This window comes from Petaurus breviceps, unplaced genomic scaffold (assembly GCF_028583685.1).
Source record: "Petaurus breviceps papuanus isolate PSGF00001 unplaced genomic scaffold, PetGlider_PUasm1.0 98, whole genome shotgun sequence".
NCBI classification, from domain to species: Eukaryota; Metazoa; Chordata; class Mammalia; order Diprotodontia; family Petauridae; genus Petaurus; species Petaurus breviceps.
The window spans coordinates 50,133,755-50,159,793 of NW_027187460.1; the positions used below are offsets into that span (position 1 = coordinate 50,133,755).

A 26,039-nucleotide genomic window follows, 5' to 3' on the forward strand; every position below is an offset into this window, starting at 1 on the left:
GCAGCCTATCAGGGAAGCAGTAAGAGACACAGCCAACTCCTAATTGGGGAGCATGTAAGGGAAAGTAGGCAGAGATTTAGCTGAAGACAGCAAGCACAATTAACCACCAGCAGAAGAAAAAAATCAGTATTGTGGCAGAAGGTAGGTGGAGTCTACCTCAACCACAGTTGTGACAAGATAGGTAAAAGGCATTCAGATTACAAAGGGGACAAGACCAGGCAGACCCAAATCATCCTAGTAGTGTGAGGAGAAGCAGAATCTGTCTTGTTACAAAGTCCCTAACCAAGAGCTGAAACTTAAAATGTTAGTAAACAGAAAACATCTTGAATACAATGAAAGATATATTATAGGTTCAGAGAAGCCCACTGATAAAGCTAGGAGAACAAGACTGAACATATTGTATAAATTTTGTATGGTAAGTGCAAGTAGAGTTTCAGGAAAACAAAAGATTATCTAGGCTATCATGACTCCAGAAGTGAATGAAATAAATGAAGAGATGAAAAATGAAAGCAGAGCCTTAAAAGGGAAAAATGAATATAGAATAAGTAGCTTAGATATTATGTGAAAAATATGGCACAAATACTTAATTTCTAGACAAAAACATGACTGAACACATATACAGATACACAGAGTTTGGTGCAAAAATGCATCATAGGAAACAGTCAATTTAAGAGGGAGAGCCAAGTTTTTTTTGGGGGGAGGAATAATAAAACAAACTTCCACTTTAGAGGGGGATTTAAAAGGAGGGAAAGAAAGTGAAAGAATCACTATTAGGGTTTAAACTGGGTGAAAAGAAAAGGGGCAGAGGACTGGGAATTTTTGTTGTTCAGTCATTCAGTTACATCCAACTCTTCATGCTTCTATTCAGCCAGGCCCTTCTATCCTCCACTCTCTCCCAAAGGGTTGTCCAAGATCCTGTTCATTGCTTCCATCTGTCTATCCATCTCATCCCCTTTTCCTTTTGCTTTCAATCTTTCCCAACCTCAGGGTCTTCTCCAATGAATCCTGTCTTCTCATCATGTGGCCAAAGTATTTAAGTGCCAACTTTAGTATTTGACCTTCCAGTGAATGGTCTGAATAAATTTCTTTAAGTATTGACTGATTTGATCTCACTACTCAAAATTTTATATTCCCCTATCCTTATTGATAACTTAAATTTTACTATTAGAAGTTCATAATCTCTGATAAAATACAAATGTCCCTAGGAATGTTAATACATTACCACTATGGACTTGGAGTCAGAGAAATGTGATTTCAAATCCCACCTGTGATACTTGCTAGCTGTATGAATCTGAACAAGTCACAACTTTGATTTGCCTAAATTTACTCATCTGTAAAATGGAGGCAATAATAGCACCTACCTCTCAGAGTTGTTGTAAGGATATAATGATATATTTGTGAAGCACTTTGAAGATCTTACAGGGCAATATAAATTCTAATTATTACTGTTTATAAATGAATTCTTTAACTCCTTTTCTGAGAGTGAGTTTTGCTGGGGATTAGTAGAGAAAGTATGTGCATCAATGGTATCTCTATGTGTGTCCAAGAGAAAATTGAAAGTGTCAGTACACAGGGGCAAAAACACTAGCATGATGAAGGAAATTTTCACCTAGTTCACAGTTCTAGTGTGAAGTATGCTTAGATTGTGCTAGATTCTGAGTCAGAAGACCATGGTTCAAATCTTGGCTCTGCTGCATGTTAGCTGTGTGACCTTGAACAAGTCCATTCATGTTTCTGGGCTTCAGTTTCTTCCCTCTGTAAAAATGAGAATTAAACTCACTCAATCTCTAAAGCTTTTTCCAATCCTAAATCTATGACCCTATGATGAAAGAAGCTTGCAGTTTCAAGAACCTTTAAGCTCACTCTACCTGCCTTAAAAAAAAATCTAGTCCAGTTTTATAGGAATAGAAGGGGTCCTTAGAGGCTAAGTATAATATTCTTGTCTCTAGGCAATACTGCATTAGCAGAGCACCAGGAAGGACATAATCTACCCTTTTCTCTAAAATCCCCAAAGGAATTTCTGCAATTTCCCTTGATTGTGAAGAGGAGGGGTCTATACCAGGATATATTTGCAATTACTGATACTGCTGATTTGAAACCTGTAGCCAGTCATCTTGCATAAGACATACAAGTGAGCTCCTGTCAACAAGGTTACCGTTACAGCAGTCAATAATGTCTTGTTGACGTGAACAAAATATCACTGAGTGGTGGCTGAGCTTTATTTTCATCTAACCACTATGTAGACTGCTAGCTAGGTATTAGATATAAAGAGGAAGCATAGAGTGTTGGAGTAGAGAGCTAGCAAGAGACAGAAAGTCTTGGGTTCAAGTATAACTTTTGACTTATTCTGACTGTGTGACTCTAGTCATGTCATTTAACCTCTCTGTTAGCATTTGTTGAATTAAATTTATAAATAAATTTCCCCACACTAATGAAATAATAATACCTATCATTTATATAGCACTCTAAGAACAGTATCTCCTTTTATCCTCACAACTACCCTGGAAGAAAGGGGTTATTATTGTGACTATGTTACAGATGAGGAAACTGACACAAACAGTGGTTAAATGACTTGCCCAGGGTCATACAACTAGTAAGTATGTGAAACATGATTTGATCTCCATTCTTCCTCACTCCTAGTCCAGCACTCTATCCATTGTACCAACTAGTTACCTTTGATCATCACACATGTAGATCCCTTTCCCCAACCCCAAAAGAGTAAACTGTTAAGTCAGAGTATTAAAGGTACTCTTAAAAATAAAAAATAGAGACCAGGGACTAGTCTCACTTTTGTGAGACCATAAAGACCATAGATTGTTCTATCCATAGAATTTAGCACAGTGCCTGATGCTAAATAAGGACTTAATAAATTATTGTTGATTGCTCACATGATCTTAGGATTTCCTAAATGTTGACATGAAATACTATAGTGAGAATGCTTATAGGATCAGAGCTGAAAAGGATATTAAGGGCAATCTAGTTCAATTTCTGCCCTCCCCCCAACTCATTTTACAGATGAGGAAACCAAACTAAGATCATCTGACCCCTCTGCAAGCAACAAGCATTTATTAAGTATTTTCTTTGTGCCAGGCGCTGGGCAATTTCCATTCTACTACACTGCCTCCCCATGACTAAGAAAGCTGACAGAAGAAGTGGATCAAGAGATCAAGAATACATCAAAAAAAATTTTAATAGAGACAGTTTGCTCCCAGCCCCCACCATCTATGTTACTTCACTTTTAGAGTCTGTTAATTATATTCTTGCCCTCTTTGCTGAGGGCATAAATAATTATTCTCATCAGGTTCTGAAATATACCAAATTTTAGCAGATGGTCTTTACTTCCCATGTGGTAATTTGTCTAAGAAAGGCAGTGTTTCCCGTGAGCTGAATAAGGAAATGCAGTTTGGCTGACCTGTTTTTATTGTTTTCAATTTCCTCTTTTATCTGCTTCCTCAGGGAAATTCCCCTATGCTTCTCAGTTTACAGCTACTGCAAATTGGATTATGACAGTGCTATTACTATCCAGACCTATCATCATATCCATGATGAACTAACTCCTCTTTTCAGAAACTTGCAGCCAACACATAAGAAGCAATGTTGAGATAAATAAAGGGGGAGGCAAGGAATCCAGTTACAGCATAGCAAAATCCCTCAATTCTTGTTCCCTTGCATACATTCATAACATGTGTGATAGGAACAACAGAGTCATTCACAATTTAAATTAAATCTAATTTTAATAATTGAGATAGTCTGTAGTCTGTCTGTATTATGATGATATTTAGTCTTATCTTCAAAGAATTATCCTGGGCCTTTTCTGAGTATTATCAGCTATATTATATCATATTGGAATTAAAAAGTCACCAGCAGTAAGAAAAGAAAATTCATCCATTCCAAGCACCAGATCAGTTTCTGAATACAAATCGGAATATCTTTATAGTCTACTTGGCACAAAAAGTAGCTCACTTCCAATCATTATTGAACCAAAAGAGTATAATCAAGCAGATTTTTTTATGAATGAATGGTTATCCAAACAAATAAGATAGTAATATCAAATGTGTGTTAGTTGTACAGAGCCAAAGAGAAGGTTCACACTAAGAATAATTATCACAATAATCAATCAGTCAGTGTCTCTTGAGTATCTGTTCTAATCCACTCATCACTTCCCTAGGTTCTTGATATCAGTTAATCTGGCCTCCTATTTCCCAAGCACTGTGCTAAATCCTAGGGATTCAAAATGGAGCAAAAGGTAGACCCTAACCTCAAAAGCTCACAACCTAACGGAGGAGAGAACAAACCAATATACACAGAGCTAGTTATATACAGGATGGATAGAAAATGATTAATAGAGGAAAGGCACTAAAATTAAGCACAGTTGAGAAAGGCTTCCAGTAAAAGAAGGGATTTTAGTTGAGACTTAAAGGAAGCCAGGGATGTCAGGAGAGACAGCATTCCAGGAATGGGGAAGTCAGAAAGAATGCCCTGACACAGTGTGTCTTGTTCATTAAATATCCAGAAGTGTACTTTTGGTATGAGCTTGCCAAACCCTTAGGACTGCTCATCCACCTTTGGTGTCCACTTGGCACTCAACTTTCACCTGTGGCTCCAAGATAGTATAGCCTACTCAGCAGCCACACCCTAGCAGAAATCATCTTGGCAGACAGGCTAAACTAGGTAGAGCGTAACCAACAGGCCTCAAACTCATCATGAATTAGGAGAATGTCTAACCCTAGTATATGAAGACTTCTTTTGGTGGAATGGAAGTTAATGAGAATTAAAGATTTTCCCCACCCATTTATAGGCCTCAGGTGGAGCCCAACAAGGGAAGCTTGATTAGAGGAGGCTTATTCTTCAGGAAGGCCCACACCTCTTATTACTTTGTAATTAGGCAGTGGGTCATGAGGGTTGTGATGCCCTCTGGCTCTGAAGAAGGATATAAATACTCTGAGGTGAGGTTTTGTTTTGGAACTCACTTATTGGAAGAGTGTTCATGTGACTTGACCAGATGAGACTCTGGGTAGCCACTAAGGAGCCCCCTGTCCCCAGCTTTGAAAACCCAGATGTCGGTGCTTCTCTCTCTGGTTACTGTATGTATAGTTTTGGTCAGATAGCTAGAAGCCCTGTCTGCTGATTTGTGTTATTTTCTCTGTCTGTATTTTTTCTGCTTATAATTTCTGTTTGTATTTTCTCTGAAGTTGAGGATACTTTTCCCCCTGAACTAAGTGAATGATTTTATATACATACATACATATATATATATAAGCAACTTTAAAGTGAATATATATATACATATATATATATATATTCACTTTAAAGTTGTTTCCTTTAGAAAAGAAAAGTATATCAAAGAACCTGTGCTAGCAGCCATCCGGGGTATGCTAGGGTACTTGTTGCTACAGGCAGATGAAAACAATTTGTTCCAATGGCCATCAAGGTAGCTAAAGTAGGATCTGTGGGTTGCTTAGAATTTGGTCAGACATTGAGAACACCAAGGTCATCCACTTCATCCTAGGCCATTGCCAATCATCTTGACTTTTTTTCCTGACACTGGACTTTGATGTCTCAGGAAGACAGAGAGTAAAGATGAGTAAGTACTTTGTGCAACTTTGTCTCACTTAAATCCAATTCATCCATCACCCCATAATGTCATTGGTCCCCTTCAAAAATGAAAGACAAATAATATGTCTGGAAGTAACATGTATGAAGACTGGAAATGTAAGAGGGGGTGAAATTTTGATGGGCTGTGGATGCCAAGCAGAGCATTTGAATTTGATCCTGGAAGCAATAGGGAGCCACTGAAGTTTAGTGAGTGGGGGATGGGTAACATGATCAGAACTATGCTTTAGGGCATTTTTTCATGTGACTAAAAATTGTTTTGATTTCTTCATTGGAAAACTACCTGTTCATATCCTGTGATCATTTATCAATTGATGAATGACTCATATTCTTAAAAATCTTACTAAGTTCTTTACATATTTGAGAGAAGGAACGTTTATCTGAGAATCCGTCTATAATTTTTTTTCTCAATTTTCTATTTTCCTTCTGATCTTGGTTTTATTGGCTTTATTTGTACAAAATCTTTTTAATTTAATGTAATTGGAATTATCCATTTTATACCTCCCAATACTCTCTATCTCTTGTTCATTCATAAATTATTTACCTATCCATAAGTCTGATAAGTAATATATTCCATGCTCTTCAAATTTTCTTGTAATATCTCTCTTTATGTCTAGGTCATATATCCATTTTGACCTTATCTTGGTAAATGGTGTAAGATATGGATCTATGCCCAATTTCTGCCAGACTGCTTTCCAATTTTCCCAACAATTTTTGCCAAATAATGAATTTGTATCCCCAAAACTTAATTCTTTACACTTGTCAAATACAAGGTTACTATATTTATTTGCAGTTGTAAATTGTATGTCTACTCTGTTCCATTTTATTATTTCTTTAACTATAAGCTAGATAGTTTTGATAATTATAGCCTTATAATATAATTTAGATCTGGCACTTATAAATCTCCCTTCTTTCCATTATTTTTCATTAGTTCTTTTGATGTTTTTGACCTTTTTTCTTCCAAATGAATTTTATTTTTTTTCTAATTTAGTCAATTTTTTTGGTAATTAGAGAAATACAAATTAAAACAACCTTGTGATATCACTTTACACTTATCAGAATGGTTAAAACGATTGAAGGGGAAAGTGACAAATTTTAGAAGGGATGTGGAAAAATTGGGACACTAATTCACTGTTGGTAGAACTGTGAACTGATTCAACCATTTTGGAGAACAATCTGGAATTATGTCCAAAGGCTTATTAACTGCCTATACCTTTTGACCCACCAATACCACTACAAGGTATGTTTCCCAAGATGATTAGGGGAAAAGGAAAAGAACCTATATGTTCTAAAATGTTTATAGCAGCTCTCTTTGTGGTGGCAAAAAAAAAATTATTAAATGCTTACCAAATGTGCTTAGCACTAGGGATACAGGTAGAAAAGGGAGATAGTGCCCATTCTTTTAGTTTGTTTATTTTATTCTTAACTTAAGAAATAAAGCAAGCATTTCCATAACATAGTAGAAGGGCGGGGAGGGGGAGATGACATGAGATGAAACTGTAAATATATACAATTTGCTATTTTAAATATATGACAAAGTTATCACATAACTTTCCTTTTTTTCCCTTTTTTCTTCCCTCTCCTCACTGCCCGCCCCCCCCCCCCCACACACACACACATCTAGGAAGTATTTGAGGCAGCATCCAAACTCAGGGCTTCCTGACTCCAGGTCCAACACTCTATCCATTGTACTATCCAGCTAGTCACTTAAGTTATCTTATTTCTGACAGGATGGCTCAATTCAGACATCCTGATATCATCTTAAAATCAGGATATCTAAAATTGAACTCATTATTTGGATTTTAAGTTGTTCTTTTTGTTAATTATACCAATAGGTATATATATGTGTGTGTGTGTGTGTGTGTGTGTGTGTGTGTGTGTGTAAAACCATTCTATACTTCTATTTATCAGTTCTTTTTTTAAATTTCATTTATTTTATTCTGAACTTTATGGTGGCAAAGAACTGGATATTGTTCTGAGAATAAAACAGGATAATACTTTGAAAATTCTGTATAATGTTGTGTTATTGAATACTGATTGGTAATCTAAGTAAGAAGTCAATACTAGTGAGTAGATTTCATATTGATCTACATACAGGTTATAATTGAGATAACAGCAGATAGATGATTTGAATAGGAAAGGAGAATAAAAAGAAAACAGCAAAGTTCTGAGAAAACTATGCATTTCAGAAGATGGAGGTTTATATGTCCTTAGTTGTGGCTCTATATATGTCAGGAGGGTATTGCGAAGCAATGTTAATGCCTTATGAGGCCTCCCAGTAGTGTCCTGTTCTTCTCAAAACCCTGCAGTTACATGATACAGTGATTTTTAGGATTTATCTAACTAGCTAGCTACCTGTCAGTCTGTCTGTTTCCCTGTTGCAGCCCCCTTCACATATACAATAAATGGCCTGCCGTGCCATTCTGACTAGATGTCTTAAACCACATCTGCACTATCATATCCTTATGTTAGAAAGGATTTTTTAAAAATGAAAGTATTCATTTTTAGTTTTCAACATTCACTTTTTTAAGATTTTTGAGTTCTAAATTTAGAAAGGATTTTGATAGTCCCACTGTGCTATTCCCTGGTCACATCACATCTGGAGTATTGTGCTCAGTTTTGGGAGCCATATTTTAGGAAGGACATTGATGGGCAACTAGATTGATGAATGACCTGGAGACCAATAATATATGAGACTTATTTGAAGGGTTGTTTTGCCTGTAGAAGAGAAGACTTAGGATACAGCAAGGTGGCTCAGTGAATACAGCACCAGCCCTGGAGTCACTAGCACCTGAGTTCAAATGCAACTTCAGACACTTGACACACTTACTAGTTGTGTGACCTTGGGCAAGTAATTTAACTCCAGTTGCCTTGCTTTACCCCCTCCAAAAAAAAGAAAAAAAGAGAGAAGACTTGGGTCATGACAAATAGCTTCAAATATTTGCAGGGCGGTCATATGGGAGAGGGATTAGACTTACTCTGCTTCACCCCAGAAGGCAGATGGACAATGAGTAGAAATTGCAGCTAGGAAAATTTGGGCTTGATAAAAGGAAAAACTCTTTAATAATTAGAGCTAGTCAAGCATAGAATGCATTGCCTTAGGAGGTGACGAATTCCCCTTCATTGGAAAACCTTCAAGGAAAAACTGATGACTTCTTGTCTGGTATACTGTGGGAAATATTCTTTTTAAGGATAAATTGAACAACATGGAAACTGAGATCCCTTTTAACTCTGAAATTCGGTTATTCTTAAGGAAAGGATAGGCTAGAGGTACTTTCTCAATAGATGCTTATGTTTGTATGGAGTGTTAACTTAAGGATGTGGGGTAGAACCTTTTGGAAAGCATACAATTGATTTTGGTATAATAGAAAGTCCTTAATCTGGATTCAGAAGTCCCAGATTACAATTTTATTTCTACTACTTAATCTGTGTGACCTTAAACAAGTTACTTAAGCCCTTTGAGTCTCAATTTCTCCATCTTTCAAATGTAGAGTCTGGACCACATATCTCCAATTCTATCATTGCAGTAACCAATTTAAGATATGTTTGGCCTTTTTAGCACACTTAAGATACATAGCAGTTGAATTTTACTTCTTACTCAAACAAAAAGGAGGCAACTAATTTCTAAGGATAAGTGGCATGAAATAGAGGAAAAATTGGGAATGATGAGAAGGGTGGCAAGGCAGATCAACAACAAAAAGTTCCCACTTTAGTTTTCCCATTTTTAAAAACTATCCTTTGAAACATTCATATAAATGGGATTGAATTCATTACCTGGATTGAGAAGCATAGAGTAATAAGGAAGATTGAATGCTTTGGAAGGAACATTTCATTCTGATTTCACAGGACAGAGATCACTATTGAGCACCCACTATGGCCCTGGAAGAAATTACAGAACCTGTCAAAGATTTTTCAAATTTTCCTAAAGAAACCTGGAGACTGCTCCCTCCCGTCTGCAGGTGCAGTGACTCAAAAGACAGTGAATAGGAGGTGATAATTTTCTTTCAAGTAATTGCCTTAATTAGATATGGTGTCATTTGCACCCAGAGATCTCCAAAGTACATGAAAATACCAAACACAAAAGTTCCAAAATTAATACTGTTCCTAAAAGAACTAGCAGTTATTCAACAACCTCCAGTCCAAATGGTTTCCACTTTAATCACTAGATCATTTGATGAACGCTAACCTAGGACAGCAACAATGTAGGAGATTCAAGAAGAATTGCGACTGGTTGCATATTAGTACTGCATTCTTGGAGGAAGAGATCACTAGAGAGACAAATGCATAGGCTTGATTGAGGGTAACTGACTACCAGATTTAATGATTGGGGGAACAAATAGTAATGGTAACAAGATTTCCCCATCAAAGTAGCTGTGGCAATATTATGTACCCATTTGCAAGAATCATTCCCAGGGTGCATTGTAATTTTATTTTCTGACAATCAATATTTGAAAATAACAGTGTGATTAGAATTTTGCCCAATAAAATATTTGCAACAGAGAAAAGGAGGCAGTTCCTGTCTATTCAGTTTTGTGATCACACTGGGAATAATTTAGATGCAGTCCTCTTAGTGACAGGGAGCTGGGCTAAATGTTCTGGAAATTACTTCCAACCCTATAATTTCAAAATTCCATATTGTTTTCCTTTAGTAGTTTGTATCTGCTGAGAAATTTAAAGATTTGACAAAAATTATTTCACCAGAATACATATATGCATACATATATACTACATGTTAACCTGTAAGAAGACATCTCATCAATCAGAACTAGGGGCCAATTTAGAAATATCTTCCAGATGGTACCTGTGTCATCTGAAAGAGCATTTTTTAAATGATTAATGAACCTATAAAATGTCTGAAATTATTTTACTGAGTTTCAGTTATTTCTGTTGAAATAAAGTGAAGAGTTAATGTTTACCAAAATCTAGTTTATGTAGTGAATGTAATATAAAGAAGGCAGTTGTACAAGTAAAAAAAAGTCAAGTACATTCTCTCAGAACAAGATATTTGCATATGTGAGCATTCTCAAGTAGATAGAGATCATTTGACTTCTTTAGTTCATTTATATACCTAACACCTGAGGCCTACAGGAGCAATTGGCTTCCTTTTCATATGATTAATATTCATTCTAACAATCCCCTTTCCCATTAGTTTATCAAAACTGGAAGAATCAATTGCTCAGCTTAATGAGCAGATGAAACCATCTTTCTGCCTTGCTGACTGAATCAAGGATAAACACTTTCATAATACTGGGCCAATGTGAGTCTCTCTTCAATACTTTGCCCATGAGCAGGCAATAGAGAAATCACCAGAGAATCCTTTTAACTCTCTGAGATACTGTAGATGTCAAAGAAGTTATCCATTTCAAGGATAGAAAGTGTAGATATTGCAATCACCCACAACTTTCCAACTGTTAAATCATGACACTCTCAGTGTCAGTGTTGCTGACAAAGCCCAAAGTTTAGTGAGTAATAAAGAAGCATTTTGTCTTATTTTTGGTAGTTTGTGACCTGATCATGAGTTGATTCATGCTCAACTAAAGCTAAATGATTATTCTGGGAGAAAAGGGGGCTTTATCTCTACTCCATTCCTGTCCCTTTTCCTGGAAAGAAGATCAATCATTCATCTGAAAACCATTCTGTCCCAGAAAACAAGATTTTAACTCCTTATCAAATCCAGAGGAGCTGGCCCTAGTGATTGTATTTGGTTACTAAATTAACCTCTGACCCTAGTTGACAGGTATGAAATGTCTTTACTACCTTTGTTTTGAAGGAAAAATAAAACACAACTCTGTAAAGATAAAGGTGGGGAGTGGTTCCAAATTATTGTACAGAATGGTTGGACTATTTCACAACTCTACCAGTAGTACATTAGTATACCTATTTTTCCACATCTCCTCCAGCATTTGTAATTTTCCTTTTCTGTCACGTTACACAATCTGTTAGGTATGAGGTGGTCTCTCAGAGGTGTTTTAATTTGCATTTCTCTAATCAATAGGGATTTAGAGCATTTTTTCATTTTACTACCAATTGCTTTAATTTCTTCTTCTGGAAACTGCCTTTTCATAAACTTTGGCCATTTATCAATTGGGGAATGGTTTATGTTTTTATAAATTTGGCTCAGTTCCCCATATATTCAAGAAATGAGGCCTTTATCAGAGAAACTTACTATAATTTTTTCCCCAGTTTCCTGTTATCCTACTACAACTTTCATTTTTGAATGTTTTGTGGTTATTTACATTGCTGTGAGCATTTTATACATCCATATATGTATATGTGTATATATATATGTATATTAAGGGAGAGAGAATATATGCTACACCCACATAATATTGGCAATTTAGTATAACCAGTGGCACCCTCTTTGTGCTACTCTGTTCAAAAACCATTTGGTACCAAATAAAGCTTAAACTTTATTTAAGTCTGACATTCAAGACCTCCTACAATCTAGCTTTACTTTTCCTTCTTAGCCTTATGGTGATTCTACATTATCCTGGTTCTCTTATTTCTCTAACTTCTATAGTTGATTCTCATTAATTAGGTGGCACAATATATAAAGCTGGACCTGACTCCAAACCTAGTTCTGATACTTCCTACTTCCCTGGGCAAATTACTTACCCTCTGTCAGTCTCAGTTTCCTCTTCAATAAAATGGGGCTATGTAACATTTAACTCTGAGGGTTTTTATAAGGATCAAATAAGATATTTGCATATTTTAGAATCCTTTAAGTGTCATAAAAATGTTAGCTATTATTATTCATCTAATTTCTGAAATTTTGCTTCAGGGTTATTTTTCTCAGTCCTTTTCTGTACCCTTTCTACATTCTCCCTCTCAGTGAATTCATGTCCTATGGCTAAAACTCACTCCAAAATTCTAGTTATGCAATTCCAATGCCCTTTTGTAAATGTCCACCTGGATGTCTCATTGATGCCTAAAATTTGGTGTGTCTAAAACCAAATGATCATCTTTCCCTTCCCACAAATGAGCTCTTCTTCCTTATTTCCCCATATTTATTCATAGAAAATGAATATCACACAGAGAGAAATGGAGTGGTCGATATTGGGTGGGAGCAGTATGCAATGAGGAACTCTGAAGAAGAATGGGAAGAAAAGCTGACACCAAGGACATGTATGACGAGAGGAGGAGGTTGAGGGATGACAACTAGACATCTAGAGTGCTCCACTGGAACAGTCATGAGAGTGGAGGGCCTGAAGCGTGTTGGGGGAGCTCCTGTGACAAACATATCAGAGGACATGGACAAGATTTGCACAGGATGGGCAGGCACAGATGGGTTGGGACAACTTCAAAGTCAGTGAAGTCACAAATCCATTTAAGCATTTGAATATTATTGTCATTGTTATTACCAAGGTCCAAATTCCTTAGTCCACCTTAATTTGACTCAGTTTACCTTTCCTTTATTATTTCTCACTACTCCTCAATGTATATGCAACACTGGTAGCTAGGTGACACAATGGATAGAGTGCTTAGTGCAGAGTCATGAAGACCTGAGTTCAAATCAAGCATCAGACACTAGTTGTGTGATCCTGGGAAAGTTACCTAGCTTCTGTTTGCCTCAGTTTTTTCAACTGTAAAATAGAGGTAGTAACTCTACCAACCTTCCAGGATTTAGTGAGAATCAACTGTGGTAATATTAGTAAAAGTACTTAGCATAGTACCTGCCTCATACTTAATAAATAAGTCCTTGTTACCTTCCTTAAAGAACTAAACAAACGACTCGTGTTTTACCATATCTTCACCTCTGATCATTCTATTCTCTTTGCCTGCAGTGCCATCTGTCCCTCTTGTATCACAAAGCTGGAAGGAACTTCAGAAGCCAATTCATACCTGAACAAGAATCCTCTCTACATTGTGCTTGACAAGTACAATGACCTCTGCCTAAAGACCTCAAATGAGGGAGAACATAGAATCCTTTGAGGAAGCCCACTCCACTGTTTGATGGATCTAATTGCTAGTAAGCTTTTCCTTACCTTAAGCCTAAACATCCCTCTCTGAAACGTTTATTATTCCTAATTCTGGATTCTGGGAGTGAGCAAAACAAGTTTAATCCAGGCTCTTGCCCATCTTTCAAGGCCCAGACCAAATGTTAACTGATCCAGGAAGCTATCTTTGATCAACTCAGCCAGAAGTAAACTGTCTTTCCTACGAACTCCCATTACAACTTGTTTCTGCCTCTTTTGTAGTAATTAGTATATGCATACATACAAACATTATTCATTATTCAATCAAAGGGGATTCAATATTTACCCTAATTAGAACCTGGCCATGTATTATATAATCCTTTTTGTGTTTATCTTTTGTCCCCTAAAAGCAGATGTAGTTAGAGCCAGTCCCTACGAACTTCTTAGAGATGGCTGTTAAATTTTCAGTGGGAGCATTGCACCTCAGGAATTACCAAATGCTACAAATTAGAACTTGATTTATTGTTGTTTTTTAATTGTCTAGACTTTAGAAGGTGATAGAGAAAATGTTGATAATGCAGATTGAAATTAAAAGTGTTATGCATTTTCAGAGAGCTGATTATTAAAGATTTACTAGTACACCTTGTCGACAAGGCTCTAAACATTGATATAAATTATGTGACTTCTCTTTTTACTTCATACAACACATCACAATACCTTATACATAGTAGACACCCAAGGAAGAGGCAGCATATATAATGGAAAGAACGCTGTACTAGGATTCAAAAGTTTGTGCCAAGATCACAGCTCCATCATTTCCTAGTTGTATGAATATGGACCAATCATTAGATTTCTCTGAGATTCATTTTCCTTCTACATAAAATTGGACTAGGTTCAGAGGACTAGAGTTACAAAAGAACTCATAAATGATCTACTCCAACCCCTTCATTTTGTAGATATGGAAGCTGAGGCCTAAAAAGCCTGGGTCACTTACATAGTATCATACAGCTTATTAGGTGAACCACCTGATTCACCAATCTTCTATATATGTTGTCTGCTCCTATTATAATGTAGGCTCATTGAATATAGGAGCTGTCTTTCTTGCTTACATCTTTATCCCCACTACTTAGAACCATGTCTATATGGGTAGCTAGGAGGCTCAGTGAATAGAGCACCAGCCCTGGAGTCAGGAGGTCCTGAGTTCAAATCGAGCCTCAGACACTTAACACACACACACACACACACACACACACACACACACACAAACAAACTAGCTGTGTGACCTCAGGCAAGTCACTTAACCCCAGTTGCCCTACCTTCCCCCCTCCAAAAAAAAATACAAAACAAAACAAAAAAAAAGAACCATGCCTACAGGTAAGTAAGGTGCATAGTAAGTAGTTAATAAATGATCAAACCCCAGTCTCTTAACTTCAAGTATAGTATTCTTTTCATTATACCAAGCAGCTTAAAATGAAATCCTTCCTACTTCAAAGGGTGTTTTGAGAATGAGTTGAGATAATATACATCAAAGCATGTTGTTAACTGTAAATTGAGATCGAAATTATGAAAATAAAAAATAAACTCTCTCTACTTGTAAAAATCTAACTTTTCTTTTGGCAGCTTTCTTTATTTCCTTCTGTCTAACATCACCTCTTTCTGCCCTTTTCTGGAGACTTCCATTTCACTTTCCTGGACAGACAAGACCTCACTGGTGGAGAATCAATCAAATGGTCTGGAGAAAGAACTCACTTCCCTACTCTCAAATCCATTCTCAGTTTCTGCAATCTAGCTGTTCTGGTTTGAGGATGAAAAAGGGCCCAGACAACCCTCCTCATTAACTAGGAGGAATGAAGAGCTCAGCAGAACCTGGGGTATACCAAGACAAAGGGCTGCTTCTCACAGTGAGTATTGACCAGCTTCCTCCTCCTGCTGTGTCTTATAGACAGCTGTGACTAACATTCCTCGCAACATCTTCATTTATAACCTTAACAGTCCCTGCCCCCACCGTTGGGTATCTAAAGTTTGGCCTTGAGTCTTTTCTTGCATGAATTAAAATGGGCTGTAATAAAAAAACAAACAAACAAACCTTAAGCTTTAAGCCTTTGTTCTAGTCAGACTTTGATGAAAACAACCTTTAAAACCCACCTAACAGCTAATCTGAACTGGGACACAAGGTGATTGGGGATCAATATTTAGAAAACCTAAACTTGTTGCATTAGTTTTCATGCACATACAAAATTATTATACTGTTTTACACATTTAAGAAATTTTTATTGAATTAAATGTATTACAACAATATTCTTTCAAACAGGGCCCATCACTAAAATAACTTAATCTTTGAAATGGACTTGGCTTTGGGCAACATTTTGGATACATGAGATTTTTTTATGCCACCTTCAAATTTAATTGCATCATTTCTCTAAAATCCTTTGTAGAACACTGTTTTCTGAAGATTTTCATCATTGGATAGTTGTCAAGTTTTTGAAGAGAAAATATTTACATTAAGAATCATTCTTGCTTTTGGCTTCCAGCTTGTGGTGGTGAAGGTGCAACTTCTTTCCGTCGTCCCGAATCTGGGTTCATCCGCAGCCACCCTGCAGCATCCAGGACAAGTCTCCACCTTCGTCGCCGCCATGCCACCTAAGTTTGACCCAAATGAAATTAAAGTCGTGTTTTTAAGGTGCACTGGTGGTGAAGTTGGTGCCACATCAGCTCTAGCCCCCAAAATTGGTCCCTTGGGTTTGTCTCCCAAAAAGGTTGGTGATGACATTGCCAAGGCAACCAGTGACTGGAAAGGACTAAGGATCACAGTGAAGCTTAACATTCAGAACAGACAGCCTCAGATTGAGGTTGTACCTTCTGCCTCAGCCTTGATCATTAAAGCCCTAAAGGAATCTCCTTGGGACAGAAAGAAGCAGAAAAATATTAAATCCAACGGAAACATCAGTCTTGATGAGATTGTCAGCATTGCTCGGCAGATTAGGAACTCGTCCTTGGCAAGAGATCTCTCTGGAACCATTAAAGAGATACTTGGGACAGCCCAGTCTGTGGGCTGCAACATTGATGGCCGACATCTTCATGATGTCATTGATGACATCAATAGTGGTGCTGTTGAATGCCCAGCAAGTTAAAAGCTACAAAGGAGACTGGTGCAATAAATTTAATATTTGACAAAAAAATCATTCTTAATGTTAAAAATTATTTTCACATATACCTGGGAAAAAATAAAATACTAAATAAATGTTAAAAAATCATCCTTAATCCTTTAAAAACATGTATAAAAAAAGACACCAAATAAAGATATGTAAAAAATAAGAATATTTGGGGTCAGGATTCATTCTTATTTGGTCATTCATTCAACATATTTATTGAAAACCTATGTGCAAGTCATAGTACTAAGTAGGATATATAAGTCTATAAAATTCAGCTCCTATACTTAAAGAGTTTAAATCTCATCAGGGAGCTGAGATACACATAAATCACTACAATATGATGTAAAACAGGTTAAGGGCCACGAAAGTGTAAGTGCTAATGTGTTATAGTTGTACAAAGGAAGGAGGCTTCTTTGTGGCTATGTTGGTATACATTTTGCTACTTACCTAGTAATGTCATAAGGCTTATATCACGATTTTTCCCAATTTATTAATACCCATGTATTTTAGATTAAAGTAAGAATAAAGTCCCAGATGAGAGGCTAAAAGTGATATGCATCAGGTATTTATTAAGCACCTACTATGTCCAAGCCATTATTGTAGGTATACAGACAATAAAAAGTATTTGTGTCTTCAAAGAGCTTAATTCTAGTGCAGAAAGAATCTTGATCATTTCAGGAGTAGGGAATAAGGAAAGGCTTCCCAAAGGCTTGCTTCATCAGGGGAGTTATGTGAACTTTTGAGTAATTTAGACTTTCAAGTAATTTGGACAGTTGTGTGGCAACTGCACTAGGTGTCAGGGAGTCTGAGGGTCTAGTACACTAATACAGAAGCAAGGTGATGAAGGGAGGCAATGAACTCAGATCATAACATGGAAGTAGAGAGAAGGGAACAGTTACAGAGGTATTAGTGAATTTGACAACTGATTAGTCGCTGGAAATTAAGGAGAGCAAATATTTAAGTCTCAGGAAGCAGGTAGGGTGGACTGGATGGAAGGCAGGCAGGTGGGGAAGGGTAGGCAGGAGTGAGAGTACAATAACAGGAGGTGTTATAGAAATGGAATTAATAAGTCGACAACTGATTAGTTGCTGCGGATGAGGGAGAAAGAGTAAGAGGTGTTTTCTTATATCTTTTATTTCAGACCAAGCATGGTCTTTATAATTTCATATTCAGCTTTGATTGTTTTCTGGGGGTTGTTCTTTCCATTATCAGCGATATTTTAATGACTAAATATGTTATTTTTTACCCCTTTGCTGCATTTGACACTGTTGGTCATCCTCTCCTCCTGGATGATATCTTCATTGTGGTTTTTCATGACATTACTCTCTATTCATCCTAACTTATTTCTCCTCCTTAGTCATCTTCATTGCAGTAATGCACCTTTGTTGCCTTAATGACCCATGTCCCACCTTCTAGAGGCCCATGGGTACCCCCAAACACTCTGTCCTGGACTTTTTTCTTTTTCTTAGTGATTTCATCAGATCCTATGGCTTAAATGATCTTTTTTTTTTTTTTTTTGCTTTTTGGAGGGCAATTGGGGTTAAGTGACTTGCCCAAGGTCGCATGGCTAGTTTTTGTGTTGTCGCATATCAGAGTACATAGAAAAGAGTAAGATATAAAAAAACTGAAAAGGCAGGAGGAGGCCAGGATACAAAGGGCTTGAAAGGCCAGAGGATTTTGTATTTGTTCCTGGAGGTAAGAAGGAACCACTAGAATTGATTGAATGGGGTGGTAACAGGGTTAGACCTACACTTCGGGAAGATCAGTTTGACAGCTGCATGAAGGATGAATCGTAGTCAGAAGAGACGTAAGGAGCAGGCTATTGCAGTAGTCCAGGTTTAAGGTGATGAGGGCTTAAATCAGGGTTGTGACCAAGTCAGAGGAGAGAAGATGACATATTAAAAAAAACATAGCAATACAAATCTATTTTTTAAAGAGTTCATCAATAAAATCGTCCCATGAAGAAGTGATACATTGGTGATAATGCTGAGAAAATAGGGTGGAGTGGGCTTGCTTCAGCCTAAAAAATTTGTGCTACAGTAAGGAATGTGAAGCCACTGAAAGATTTTTAGATTAAGAGGAGAGAATGATGGAATGATATGTGTTAGGAAGTTTAAGTTAGTAAAAATGTGAGAATGAATTAGAATGAGACATGTCACAAGATCTAGAATAGAAAGGAACCCTAACAACCATCTAGCTCAAATCCCTCATTTACAGATAAGAAAAATGAGAGCCATAGAGGTTATGTTAGTTGTCCAGGGTCACACATGATAAATAGTAGAATTGGGATATAAAGCTAGTTGGGATATAAAGCTAGGTCTTCTGATTCTAAATACAGAGTTCTTTCTGCAAAACCATGCTGCCTCCTGGAGGACAACTGATTACATTAAAAGCTGCTAGATTAGTGAGAATAGTGAGAATGACAAGGAAAGTCTAGGAATAAGTCTTTAATAAAGGACAGTAACCATATTTTATCAACTGATTAAGTACAGAGATTGGGAGAGAGTTAGAAGTCAAGGAAAACACCAAGTATTTTAATCTGATTGAAAGATTATTGGGACCATTCAACAGAAATGAGGGAGTCAGAAGGATCAAGTATAGTTATCACTTCCACATTGCAACTTTCCCCATTGTGGCTTCAGCATATTGTGGGTCAGTATAAGAAATTAAATAGGAATTTGGGGGAAGTTTTGCAGAAGCCAGAGCTGACATACAAAGGCTAGCAGACAACACAAAGCCTATGACCAAATACTTAACCCAAATTTTACAATAAGATGCTGTAAACACCCAATAAGACAAAGAGAAAAAATTCAGACTTCTTCCTGGCATGAAGGCAGGGCCAAAAATTTTTACACAGATTTTCCACATCATGGGGATGCCACTCCCCTAACTACCACAATATAGAAGGAATAACTGTAGTTTCAACAGCAAAGATGAGTTTGGTCTTAGACTTGTACTGATTTACCTTAATGAGATCAATTAAAGAATTTTAATAAACCTTAGGCTACTCTTAAAAGGAAAATAAGTTATCTTCTGGGAAGATAGACTGAGAATAAATTAACCACTAGAGATGAAACCATAGTAGCTACACACCCATATTTGATTTTTAAATCACTAGTCATAGTAAAGAAAGGAATGGTTTGTTCACATAGGGCATGAGTAGCTTAATGGTGATAGACATATTCTTCTTTTATTGTCTTTATTAATTTGTTTGTTTACTTTTAGTTTACAAGATTCAGTTCCACAATCTCTTGAGTTTCAAATTGTCTCCCCCTTCCCCTCTTCCTCCCCCATGGCAGCATGCAATCAAGTATAGGATCTGCAAATGCTTCCACATTCGACTTTAGTCATGTTATGAAGAAGGATTGTAACACAGAAATGAACAATGGGGATGAGGAGACAAAACCAAACAAGAAAAAGAGAGCAGGTAATTTGCTTCAATCTGCATTCAAACTCTGCTCTTTCTAGTTTAGACGTATTCTTCTAAAAATTCATTTTCAAAATTTTGAACCCTAGCTAAGGGTTCAAGCAAAGGATAATAGCATAGGATTCCTTTTCACATCTTTAAAGAGGAAATAGAGATAGTGATGATAGAGAGTGAGTATGCAATTAGCATAGGAAGGAGAAGTAGAGTAAATTGATTACAACAGCATAATAAAATTAACAAAACAGCACTTAAGGTAATGTGGTATAGTGTTAACCTGACTTGTAAAGGAATGAAGAGCCAGGAAGCGTATGGGTTCAAGACCCATATACTTGCTATGTTAAAACTTCTCAATGTCCTAGATAACTCTCTAAGATTATGAGTTTCAGAGAAAATCCTGGCCTGCATTGGTTAAGGGGATTTCCTCTTCTGAGATTTCCACGTACCAATGAAATCAGTAGGAGTTCCTATCTATCCCTATTATAAGCATTCAAAAAGGGCAGAACAAATGATTCTTACTGAAGCATTTGAAAACCATATACAAAGATTTATATCATTATGGTCCCTCCCTTGAGAGAGAAAGCTTATATAAAAGAAGGTGAAATGACAAGGTCACATAGACAACTGAAAAGTAGCCACTGAAACAGCCAACAATAAAAATGATTGCTCGTGGTTATATGGTACTTTTTGGTTTATATATCACTTTCTTTACAATATTCCTATAGATGACAACACTGAGGCTTATAGAGGTTGAGTGACTTATGCAACATAGTTCAGTCAGTAAGTGTTAAAGCCAGAACGGTAATGTATGACTTGACTTCATATCTACATATAATAATAACTACATTAAAAATGGACAAAGGGTGAATGTATTTATGGAGGAAAGTTGTCACAGTTTCAAGGTTGGACAGACATGACTTGGGAATATGTCTTCTTTTCCAATTACATGAGACTTCAGGACCCTTGAATACCAAAAGAGAGAAGTTTGGACAGATTGGGGAATGGTGAGTGAGAAAGTCATTACATGACCTCCATTATATGAAGAGACACATGGCTCTTTAACTTGGGGGTGGAGTGGGGAGTAGAGCATTTTGGCACCAGTCAAAAGTAGAGTTAGATTACTTCACTGAATTTGTTATGACTACAAATTTGGAGTTCTCTTACTTTCCAGGACAAGCAGAAAGATGCATCTTGTAACATGTTACTGCAAAGGTACATGTAAATTAATCCTTGGTAAATAGAATCCTATGAAAAAATGTGGAGCTTGTGTGATAAAAAGAACCCCATTACGAATCCTTTTGTAAAATGAGTATCCATTGGGGTGGCCAGGTGGCTCAGCGAGTAAGAGCACTGGCTCCAGTGTTGGGATGACCTGGATCAAATCCGGGCTCAGATACTCAGCACCACACCCAGAAATAACTGGCCGTGTAACCTTGAGCAAGTTACTTAACCCTGATTGCTTTAAAAAAAATAATAAAAAATAAAAAAATGAGTATCCATATGTAAGGGTTATGGGATTTAAAGATCTTCCATGCCCCGTTGGACTTGCTGATGTAGCAGGAAGGGGCGGAGCAAGAGGAAGCGGAAGCCAAGCTAGCGTTCCTGCGTTGGCTGGCGGTGGTGGTGACGGCGGCAGCAACAGAGGCAGTGGCAGTGCGAAGCCCTTTTTGAGTTAGGACTGCTAAGGACTTTCTGCTAAGGACTCCTGCTGAGGACTGCCAGGGGCCGGAGCTGCTGGGAGCGCGCTTCCAGGACGCTGGGTGGTTGCTGTGTGTGGGGAGAGGAGGACCTTTGCCTGAGGTAGCCTGTTCTGTTTTAAAGGCTTGAAAATGTGGGTGCTTTCTACTTTATCTACCTGTGCCAATATCATAACTACTCTGATGGCTTTCACTTTCTGGTTTTGGGACTCAGTCTTTTGGTATCTTAATAAATTTTCTAGTTTATTTCCTCATATGGCAAACATGACGTATTTTGTAATGGATAATTATATCAGCATATTTGTAATCTCTATAGGCATTGTGAATATGGCATTGCTGATACACCATATTATTGCACAGTGTAATAGGTAAGAATCCTAAACTGGCTTCAAGAGGAGTCTGGGTTCACAATGTCTCTGGTGTTTATTAGCTGTATGACCACTGGCAATTCAATTCCATTCAAAAAGCAATAATAAAGTATCTCCTCTAGCAAAGGCACCTATGATAGTCACTAGGGATACTAAGACAAAAGCTAAACAACGGATGCCCTCAATAAGTTTATTTTCTGAGGGAAACAAAAGGTATACATGTAAGTAAATATAAATTATAGGCAAAGTCATTTTTGAGGGAAATAGTGTTCATTGAGTGGAGGGTAGACAGAGGAATCAGGAAACACTTCATGTAGACAGTGACTCTTAAGCTGAGCCTTGAAAAGAAATGAGGATTCCATGGAGGCAGTTAGGTGGCGCAGTGAGTAAAGCGCTGGCCCTGGAGTCAGGAGGACCTGTGTTTGGTTCTGGCCTCAGACACTTAACACCCACACAAAAAGACTAGCCGTGTAACCTTGGGCAAGTTACTTAACCCCAATTGCCCTCCAAAAAAGCAAAAAAAAAAAAAAGAAATGAGGATTCCATGGGGTCAGAGAGCCTCCTAGACAAAAGGGGAAGCCTGTACAAATCCATAATAATAACTAACATTTGTATAGTACCTACTATGGGTCAGGTACTTTACAAATGTTATCTTTAGATCCTCACAATGATTCTGGGAGGTTGGTGTTATTATTACCCCAATTTTACAGTTGAAGAAACTGTATCCTCAAGGTGACACAGCTAATAAGTGTCTGAAGGCAGATTTGAACTCAGGTCTTCCTCACTCCAACCCAGCATTCTATCCGCTATGCCTCTTTCCCACCTCAAAATGCATGGAGATGAAGACAGTGCATATCAGTCCCCTCAATAGAAAATAATCTCCTTAAGGACAGGTACTGTTTCTGTATCCCTCATTTCTAACATAGTACCTGACACATAATAGTTAACAAATGATTGTTAAATTATATAGAATTAGAATTTAGAAGTTAGGTGACAACTTGTCCAGGGTCACACAGTCAGTACGTGTTAGAGATAGGACTTGAATGTAGGTCTTCATGTGCCCTAGGCCAGCACTCTATCCACTGCTCTACACTGCTTCTCATTATCTTTGTCAATAGTTATAACTCACTATCGTCATATTCTCTTTTATCTTTTTACATGTATATATACATATATGTGTATGAGTATATATATATATATATATATATATATATATATATATATATATATATGTTATGGTTGTTGTCCTTTGTTCTTGAAAAGTACCAAAATGACATCACTATGCTAGAGTCAAGTTTCAATGTGTCCGACTGTGGCTGATCAGAACAATATGAGTTCAGAATACTCAACCATAGGTCAGGTACAAATAGTCCATGTGAACATTTGGGTGGATTCTCTAAATTTGCACATTTTGAGTTTCTTTTGAGCTACTTCAATTCTACTTTGCTCCTGGGCACAGCACCTTCTCTGATATGGACAGCTCATGCTGAGCAGTCCTGTGTACATCTTCCATGTCACCCATTCAATTCCACAGTTCTTAAGAGAGATCTTGAGAGTGTCCTTATATCACTTCTTCTGACCACCGTGTGAGTGCTTGCCTGTGTGAGTTCTCCATAAAATAGTCTTTTTGGGAAGCCTAGGTTTTGCATTCAAACAATGTGGCCAGTCCATCAGAATTGCACTCTCTGCAATAGAGTTTGAATACTTGGCAATTTAATTAGAGAAAGGCCCTCAGTGTCTGGTATCTTATCCTACCAGGTGATTTTAAGAATCTTCCTAAGACAATGCATATGGAAGTGATTCCATTTCCTGGCCTAGTGCTGGTATACTGTCCAGTTTTCACAGGCATACAACAATGAGATCAGCACAACAGCTCTGTAGACCTTTAATTTGGTAGTCAAATGCCTCTTCTTTCCCACACTTTCCTTCAGAGCCCCTCAAACACTGAGTTAGCTCTGACAATGTGTGTGTGTCCACCTCATCCATGTATACATCTCTTGAAAGTACAGTACCAAGATAAGTGAACTTATCTATAGCATTCAAAACTTCTCTATTTGCTATATTTGTGTTATATGTTTTATATGTGTATGTGTGCTATATATGTATTATTGTTATATGTATGTGTGTATGTATATATACATTTGCCCCACATATACACATACATACATACATGTGTGTATACACATTTATTCCAAGCAATACACATGCATCCATAGTGGATTTCAACAGGAAACTTAACTTTAGGGTTATAGGGTTGCAGAATGAGAAAGTCAGAATTGTTTAGAGTTATGGGAAGGCTTAGAAGTCACTACAAGAATACTATGAAAATGAAAGTTGTGAAGCATACACATGAAAAAAACAAGAAGAGAAATTTGGGCATAAATTTATGAAGGGCTTGCATCAGCATTCACTGAATCTGGTTTCATGACCTACTGCTATGTAGAGTTATAGACATATTTTCCATCACAGACTTCAAAGAATACTTAGCATGAAATTGCAATGCCTGTAATACACAAAGCCCTTTCCCCTAGCTCAACAGGCCAGAGAGCTCAACAATAACAAATCATAAAAGAATTCTAAAGCATAAATATGTATGAGTCAAGAAGGTAGCTTATCAAACACAGCAGAATAGATTTGGTTTTGAAGCAAAATTCCATATCTTGCCCTTACTTTTCCTATAACAATTACTAGTTGGTTAGAATTTTCTCTGGGTGAAACGAAATGGAATTATATCTTCGGAATAGCCTACTATGCTGCAGTTCTAATTCATGAACAAGTCACCATTAGGAAGTCTTTTTTTTGTGGCATCAATGAATTCTATGGCAACCCACTTCATTGTCAAAAATCAGGCTTTGTGTCTGTTGAAAGCAGATGCAAGAGAAGTTTGATTAGGAAGCACAGAGGCATTTTCAAACTACAAATATTGCTAACCATTAATAACACATTTGCCCCCAAAAAAAAGGTCTTCTAAAGAGGTTTTCCTATTTTCCATGACTTAAAATACCCCCTTTTATCTCTTGGGTTAAAAAAAAAGAAAAAAAGTTCTAGCATATAGAAACTGTCAATGCCTTCCTGTATGAAAGATTATGCATGATTAGTCCAATGGTGGAAGCACTGAAGCATATAAAAGTAACTGAACTCAAAACAAGTTCACTAGAGGAAAAAAACCCTGCTTTTTCATTTATATTATTATTAATTTGCATTTTTCTCTTCTTTTTTTATTAACTTGCTAAAACAGAGAAGAGTCTCTGAGAAAGTGAAAGTTTAGTTGATATGGCACTTTAACAGATGATTTTCTTTCTTACTGTAAAAAATTGCAAAGTAAGTTTTGATGACTTGTTGATGTTCAACATCGTTACTGACAAACATTTTAAAATAGCATGTCAACTATGTTCCAACAAGATGTGACTCCTACGCATTTGATATCTTGAATCAATTTAAATAGGATATGTACCTCAAATATGTGTGAATCAGTCCCATGTATCTCATAATTTATATAAAATAAGACATTAGAAAAAATATCCTTCCTACCATTTCATGTTTTCCTTAAAAATAATTACAAATTATGGGAGTTAAAACACAAGATCAGATCTCAACATGGTACAGTGAGAAACAGATTGACTCTGAAGTCAGAGAATGTGGGTACAAACTCCAACTCTGACATCACTTACTTGCATGACCCTGGAAACATCACATAAGTTCCATGGGCCTTAGTTTCTTCATGAGGGGAATTGGACCAGATGAACTCCAAAGTCCCTTTTGGCTGGCTCTCTCTCTCTCTCTCTCTCTCTCTCTCTCTCTCTCTCTCTCTCTCTCTCTCTCTATATATATATATATATATATATATATATATATATATATATATATAT

General features: G+C 37.0%; 1 pseudogene; it reads left to right on the plus strand.

The window, feature by feature from the left end:
* Positions 1 to 16,147: 16,147 nt before the first annotated feature.
* LOC138155710 (large ribosomal subunit protein uL11 pseudogene) lies at positions 16,148 to 16,690 on the plus strand (annotated as a pseudogene).
* The last annotated feature ends 9,349 nt before the right edge of the window (positions 16,691 to 26,039 follow it).